Source organism: Tachypleus tridentatus, chromosome 7, assembly GCF_004210375.1.
Source record: "Tachypleus tridentatus isolate NWPU-2018 chromosome 7, ASM421037v1, whole genome shotgun sequence".
In the NCBI taxonomy this organism is placed as follows: Eukaryota; Metazoa; Arthropoda; class Merostomata; order Xiphosura; family Limulidae; genus Tachypleus; species Tachypleus tridentatus.
Genome location: NC_134831.1, coordinates 119,889,559 through 119,898,123, shown reverse-complemented (window position 1 = coordinate 119,898,123; position 8,565 = coordinate 119,889,559). Strand labels below are relative to the sequence as shown.

Sequence of the window (8,565 nt, the reverse complement as noted above, 5' to 3'; positions counted from 1 at the left end):
AGGAAGTACATGATAAGCAGGTGACGACATTTTACAGTTATTACAGTATCCGTAAAGTTATTTTATGTTCATTGTCCTGTGAAACAGCCAAAAGTGTCAAATATCACACGTTGAAAACCTGAAGTTATGCACTACACATGTGTTTCGAAGGTGAGGTAAATCTTAATAAAGTGACAAGTCAGTATGTAAATGTAACGTTTGTTTATTTTTATTTCGAGCAAAGATACAAGAGGGCTATCTGCGCCTGACGTCTCTAATTTAACAATGTAAGACTACAGGGAAGGTGACTAGTCATCAACACCCACTGCCAACTCTTGGCCTATTCTTTTACCAACGAATGTTAGGATTGACCGTCACATACCTAACACCTCCACAGCTGAAAGGTCGAACATGTTTGATGTAACGGGGATTCGATCGCTTTAACCCCCCTGACCATGCCGAGAATATAAATGTAACTATAAGGTGATGTCGTCATATTAAATAGTTTGTTAAAAATAAAAGATGTTTCCATTATTAATCAATAAAAATATATGTTATGGAGGAAACTGGAATTGTTGTCATCTGTACGGATAAAAGTACTGAGTCAAGAAATCAAGGTTATTGGTGTAGCAGTGGTTTTACATAATTGTGTTTCTCAACGTCATCGAGCCCTGCAAGGCCAAGTGATTAAGGCGTTCGACTCGTAATCTGAGGGTTCGAATCCCTGTCACACCAAACATGCTCGCCCTTCCAGCCGTGGGGGCGTTATAATATGACAGTCAATCCCATTATTCGTTGGTAAAAGAGTAATCCAAGAGTTGGCAGTGGGTGGTGATGACTAGCTGCCTTCCCTCTAGTCTTACACTGCTAAATTAGGGACGGCTAGCACAGATAGCCCTCGAGTAGCTTTGTGCGAAACTCCAAAACAAACAAACAAACAAACTTTTAAAACTCATAATTATGGCTATTTGATCTTTCATAGTTAATAATTCTAGTTATTTGATAGGTTAATTTATGAAAGTTAAGTGGTTGAAGAGAAATATGTTCTAAATACCAAACACTTGTTTTATTAAAATATTTATCTTAGAGTTGATATCGTATCATCCATGTGTCTAACTTAGATGATTCTACACGTTGGCCAAATGTTTACATTGCTTAGCGACGTCCAGGCAGCTACTTTTCTATTCCACATTTGTACAAACATTGGCCAGTGATTCTTTGATCCAGACGAGAAGAAACCATGACCGAACATTTATCATTTTGTATTATTAAAAAACCGTGACCAACCACTTCTGTATACAAACTATGGCCAACGTATATCTAGTTTAGAAGGCCACTGTTGTCAACACTACTTTAATATATGCGCGTAAAACTACAGCCAAACATTTATTACTTCAATTACGATAAACTGTAGCCAACGTATTTCTCAACTATCCCCTGATAGTACAGCGGTAAGTCTACGGATTTACAATGCTAAAATTAGTGGTTCGATTCCCCTTGGTGTACTCAGCAGAGAGCCAGCTGCAGCTTTGCTATAACAAAACACACAGACATTTCTCAACTAAGTGTGAAGAAATAATGACCAACCACATATTGCTCCATATTTATACGAATTGTGGACAATATTTCTGTATCCCCAAAACATGAATAATCCATGATCAAACACTTATTACTCCATATTAGTAAAAATTGTGGCCATTTTATTTCTAGCCTTCAACAACATTTTGTCCAGTCTAAATGTGAGCAAACCATCAAATTGGTTTGCGGCACAAATGGTCACAAGCCGTAATCAAAGATGCTGTCTTATAGTTGGAACATTACCAGGTTATTTTCAAGATTGGTTCGATGCGAATAATACGTTTTCAGTTGTTTTTTATTGTTTCCGTTACCCAGAATTCCGAGTTCTCTCTGATGTCTAATATTATTGTCACACAATCACAAGACATGTAAAACACTGATATTAATAATAATGTCAAGACACGTAAAACACTGATATTAATAATAATGTTAAGAAAAGAAACAGTTACTTTAAATCTAACGATACTTTATGGTTTGGTAAATCCTTAAAGTCGTCACTTTCTTGTCATTTCAATTAAATCTTCGTGTATGTGTGTATCAATCTGTTCAAAAACTACAAAGATCAGACTCAACCGAGTGCCTTAACCATCTGTCGTTACACCAAACATACTCGCCCTTTCAGCCGTGGGAGCGTTGTAAAGTGACGCTCAATCACACTTTTCGTTGGTAAAAGAGTAGCCCAAGAGTTGGCGGTGGGTGGTGATGACTAGCTGCTTTCCCTTTAGTCTTACACTGCTAAATTAAGGATGGCTAGCGCAGATAGCCCTCGTGTAGCTTTGCGAAAAATACAAAACCCAGAAACCAAATCAGATAGCCTTCGTGTAGTTTTACGTAAAATTCAAAACAAACTTAGCCTAAGGCTCAACCAAACAGTGCAGTGTGTAAACCAGTCTTCCTGACAAACTATAGTTTTGTTTTAAAATACTTAACTCAGTATATTGGGGGCGCGTTTACGATCTTAGAACGTTGTAATCTACGTTTCGTTATCCCTCAATAAACAAAGCGCTTATAATATACAGCATAACCTGTAAAGTACTTAGCTAAGTCTTACGATACTGAGTTGTTCCCTTTAACAACGTTTTTGTATATATGGTATATAGAATTAAAATCTTAACTTTGCAAGACAATGTTTTAGTATGGGAATGGTTTATTAAACATTATAATAATCTAATAGGTCGTTATTCTTTTAATGTATAATTAAGACAGATACTTCTATACGTGGTTCAATCAAACATTTTATAACTGAAATGCGTGTTTCTAAAAGTACGCACTTTATAAGAGTAATATCATTAAGTTATAACATCAGTTAAATATTCCGTACGTACGTAATGGTCTAAGAGGAATAATACCTTGTAAGCTCTCGATGTTAAAACACATCAGAATCGCCAGGGTTAACTTGCTTTTCTGCCTTAAATAATTCTTCCGTTCGCTTAGCTCTCGTAGGATCAGTTTTATTGAATTGTCTCCACGATTCTGAAACATGCGTCGTTAACTCAGAAACATCTCTGCTATTACGAGTTGCTTTCGAATTAAAAAAACGGAAATACTTTAAGGCAATGGATAATTAAAGCAATTTGAACAATGGCAGTGGAAAAACCGTATTACTTTCGCTGTGACAGTATACACTTTCTTTTATGTCGAGCGAGGAATACCAGTGTAAGAGATTGATACAGGTTTTGAACAAAGTTGATTTTATGAGGACTTAATGAAGACTAGACACATTATATTACATAACAAGGAAAGCCCATTCCATGATCTGTAGTACATCTTGGACATAATACACGAGTTCTCGCATTTTTTACGTCTATCTGTATGTTCTGTGAAATAATATACAGTAACTTCCAAGTTAACGAGACATTATACCCATTATTTCCTCTCTTTGGTTTCTATATATTACTTTAGTCTCTCGTGTATAATCTCGATCCCAGGTTTATTTTATACAAAATACAGTCTTGCCAAACAAAATTTTTACTCTAATTGACCAATTTTGTTTTGTTTTTTTTAGTCTTGTTAAAGGTTTTCTCTAAAATTCAGTTTTTTTCCCAATCACCATCCAATTTAATAGTCGTTTACCGCAATAACAACTTAAATAAATAAACGACTGAATTCGATACCAGTGTGATCAAAGCTGTTCTCTTAAAGAACCTTAGTTTCTTTCTGATTTTCTGCATGTTTCCCTCTGGAGTATTATTTGTTATAAAGTGCGCCAGTCCTTTCAGCTGTCAAGTAGGATAACAATTGTTAAAATCTATCAACAATACGGTGTTTCTTTCTGAGTTACACATACGTTTCGTGTACAACACAGTACTGTTGTAAGTAACAATATACTGAAACAATAACATAAAATCATTTAATTTTAACACGTTATCAATAACTGACTAGAAATCCGTTGTTTGTTTGATTGCTTTGTAGCAAAGCCAAGTTCGGCTCTCTGCTGTGTCTTTTGGAAAGGAATCGAATCTGTATTTTAGCGTCCTAACTTTTAGGACAGATTTACTGCTACCCCATTGGGAGACGCATCGTTATTAGAATACAACATGAAATAATTTCAGCAACATGCGCAGAATATGGCTTTCGATAAAACACTTTAATGAATAATGCGAGAGTCCATTAAAACTACAAAATAAAATTCAAGTTAAAACACAGTTTAATATTATGCAAATTATTCCTTAGAAATAAATTTTAAAAATTGTCTATATGTATATATAGACATATATACAAGATATATATAAAACATACCGTTTATGAGACTTTTTCTTTCAGACTAAGTTCATTAAAACAAAAGTTTGGCTAACGCAAAAATAGCATTTCTTGGCATATAAGTAACCATAAACACGTTTTACAGTAACCAACAAAAGAGATTATAAAAATGTCCAAATAATATGTTTCTTGCCTTTTGCGCCAGTAATTACTTACGTTATAGCTGAACGCGTGTTCCTCACGTGATAAATGTTTCTACTGAAAAGTAAATAATAAATTAAATTACCATAGTTTAACAGTTGTAAGATATTTCTTACACAAAACGTAACAGTGATGATCTCATTAAAATTCTTCACGTGCTATAATTTGAAGTCGACTGGAAAAAAAATTTGTAAGAAAATGAAAATACATTAAAAATACACGATGGACTCAGTACGTTGCAGTAATGTGGTTTCGCATTTTTAAAATTTCGAAATGATTTTTACTTCGTAAGATTTAGATAACGTTCCCCCCTCTTCAAAAGCAGGTTCCGTATAACGTTGTTTTCATACAGAACAAAGACTGACAAAGCGAGGCCCTAATAAAACACGTGATGCCCAATAAACATTCCCAAAATATTTCTCATGATTCTAAGCAACAGTTTAACTCTCTGACTTCCATGAATATTCTTCCACTGTTGAGAACTTACGTTATTGAATAATAAACTTTTATGGATTATGTTTAGTTATAAATTATGAATATACACTTTAATTTAAAGTTATCCCCACTGTCTGTGGTCTCAACCATAAACCCGTCACTATTTCCCAGTGTATCATTAAGTTTATGATTTCTAAAAGGTGGGGGGTAAGATTACATTGTAGATTGTACACAGAAATGTCAAGTCGTGAGACCTGATAATCTGTTTTGATTCATTCCTTTTGTTTAAAGATTATATTTAATAATTTACAGCTCTATCCAAACGGTATATTACCACTTTAGTTACAATTTTAATGGTTCTTTTACATAAAATCAACTTAAAGATGTCGTATTCCCAGTTTGAATGACATCAGGTGCATACCTTCATCTAGTTACTTTATTGCAGTTATAAACGGTTATATAATCTGGATACTTAACGTTACGAAATGTTTTTGGTTGTTTCAAAGATCTGTTTGTTTGTTTTTTTTTGCTTTAGAAAATTTTCATTGGGAAATAAAAGAAACAAATGCAACATATATATTTTCACATCAAATATTAAAGTGCCCATTTAAAGTGTTTCTCAAATAAGATTTAGTTACACGCTCTTACAACAGTTTTCACAACGAAATTAATGTCTCCATAAAACATAACATAACGACGTTAAATGAACTTAACTTCTAGTTACACCTAATACAAACTGTTACAATTTTATATTATTACTTACCAGAAAATGAAAGGTGAATTAGTGGTAAGACTCGACAGAGAACACCAGACAAATATGTACTTTATTACTTCTAAACGCACCAATCAGAATCCAATATTACTTCTAAACGCTCCAATCAGAATTCAATATTACTTCTAAACGCACCAATCAGAATCCAAATACTACATTCCCGAGTAAATATGTTAACTGTCGACTTCGTTGCGATAGTAGACAACGGTTAAAGTTTAGGATAATATACTTTAGTTTATCATGTATTTTGACTTCAGTGCTTGGATATGCTAGAAGTAGATCTTACTTCAACACATATAAATAAGACAACTGTAAAATAGCAACGTGAGGAATGTTTATATCAGCTAATTATTATAATATAGAAACTATATTCATTAAAAGAACTAGAATTCAGTTGTAGCACAGATATATAATAAGGCAATAACCACGTCGATTTAATGTTCTTTGATTTTAATGACGAGACCTCATTTATACACTGCGCATGAGTACAATTACCAAAATATATAAGACAAAAATATTGGTATAGAGTTACTGATAATTTGTTTGTTTTAAACTTTTCACCCAAAGCTAGACGATGGCTACATGCGTGTAGTCGTCCCTAATTGTAACCGGGAAACTAGATTGAAGATGGTATTCAAACGCCACGATTTAGCTGGAAAACTAGACAAAAAGTAGCGCTCAAGTGTCATATTTCAGTCTGAGAAATCAGATTTCACTATGACGTAAATAGGATTGTCACGGAGCGTGTTTTTGTGACAATGTGACTCAAGTCGTAAAATCTTGAATCCAGTATCATAGCATATTTACCATTAGACAACACAGAGTCTGTTGCTTAGTTACTTGTTACTAAATAATACATAGAGGGCTATGTGTGATGTGTCCCCAAATGGCGCTGGAAACCTCGAATACGAGTGTCATAAGTCTTTAAAATTGGCGTTCTAACAAAATGTTGAATGAAGCTATCTAATTTAAATATTATGTTAGCAACACATTACTCCAATTCTGATTATGAAGCATTTATTTGAGATTGTTAAAATAACCACTGAATTTCATACTTATGGGACCAGCATGCCCAAGCGTTTTAAGGCGTGCGACTCGTAATCTGAGGATCGCGGGTTCGCATCCCCGTCCCGCCAAACATGCTCGCCCTTTCAGCCGTGGGGGCGTTATAATGTAACGGTCAATCCCACTATTCGTTTGTAAAAGAGTAGCCCAAGAGTTGGCGGTGGGTGGTGATGACTAGCTGCCCTCCCTCTAGTCTTACACTGCTAAATTAGGGACGGATAGCGCAGATAGCCCTCGAGTAGCTTTGTGCGAAGTTCAAAAACAAACAAACAAACATACTTATAATAACAACTGTAGTTGCAGGTCTGTTGTTGTTCCTATAAATGTTATTTAACCGAAATAAAAAATAAAGGCATTTGATATACAGGTGTTTGTTTGTTTAGGAAAACAGAACATATTTCAATGATGCATTAACTTTGTTTTTTAGTACAAAGCTATAAATCTAAACCATCTCTAAGCGGATGAGATTGGTAGTCTGTGTTATTTATGATATTTTGTAGCTCTTAAGACGACTTTAACAAGAATGATCAAACATAAAAAGAAATTATTGCCATACAGAACATTTCTGCTATATCTTATGAAAGGTAGGAATCCGTGAACGCTCACCTGTCTCAGCCAAGCATTACGCAACGCAATGATCTCCGTCTGGAATAGCGATAAGGGTTAGTTCCACGAAATTTCCAAAGAAATGACAGCGTAGTATAAAAAAACAGAATGAACTTCTGTTAGCTAGCCGAAACTTATACAAAATATGTGAATACCTTGATAACTGTAACGTTTCGTGTACAATTTCTTCTAGTCAGTTTCCAGAAGTGATACACAGCATGTCGCAAAATATTTTCGAAGGGATTCGTAACGATCAACGGGTAATGCGCCAAGGACAAGTTAGGGTTCAGTAGAGAGGTCAAAGTGAAGCCTGTTTATTATCAGACTTATGTTATGGATCCTTTGTGCTACAACAGAGTACCGGTTTTGCACAGGGCATGGGTTTATCAGTCATACCTTCCGATCAACCGTTGTATATCAAGTAGTTGGAAGATTAAAACGGGTATTAGTGTCGTTTCGTACGAAGAAGTATCAGTTAAGATGCCCGCTGGACTTGCACTTTTGTATTTCCATCTTGGGAAGGTTTTGTAGTTGTTCAATGGATGAATTAGAGAAAGCAAGCTGAGGTGAGTGACGTGCTTTGGACATGATAGTTTTGCTGCGGAACATTTCGTAATGAAATTACAATGAAATGTCGTTACTAAGTTCAAGAGTTGAGGACAAGTACTTGTACTAGTAACTGGGTGTCTTCTCTTTATTCTATCAGTTCAAAGTTAGCGATGTTCAAGCGCAGATAATCTTTGTGTAGTTTGACATAAATATTCTAAAAAAAAAATTGTCATGTATAAAATACAAATTCAGTAACAATAGTACTCGAGGTATTCTGGAAATCTCTAGGCTAATCACACTGTGCAAAAAAACTAAAAGAAACTGCTACTAACTACGCTATGTTACATTTCAACAGTTTGACAAATTTAACCGATTCCAGGAGACACAGTAATTATTATTTACCAACAATTCAGTGACATTTTCTAGTAGGTTCCCATTGACCATAATGAACGACACTGAAGTATTCTACGCAATTAATATTTGTTGTTAATGCATACAATAATGTTCAGAATATTAAAAGACGTAGACTTTTACTCTATTCTAAAGCCTGCGTATTTTAATGAAAGATTACCCTAAACAGCGTGTTAAACGCACTTAGAATAAGCACTCAAATTAAAATTCTAGGTATAGATATCACCGAACTGGAGCTAATGACTTGAAGGAGAGCAGTTTTTGGTAGC

The 8,565-nt window shown here is 34.7% G+C and overlaps 1 pseudogene across 1 annotated transcript in view; it reads left to right on the top strand.

Annotated features, from left to right (window-relative positions):
* LOC143256491 (paired box protein Pax-6-like) overlaps positions 1-8,565 on the top strand; it is a 327,851-nt pseudogene that overhangs the window by 225,184 nt on the left and 94,102 nt on the right. The window lies entirely within an intron of this gene.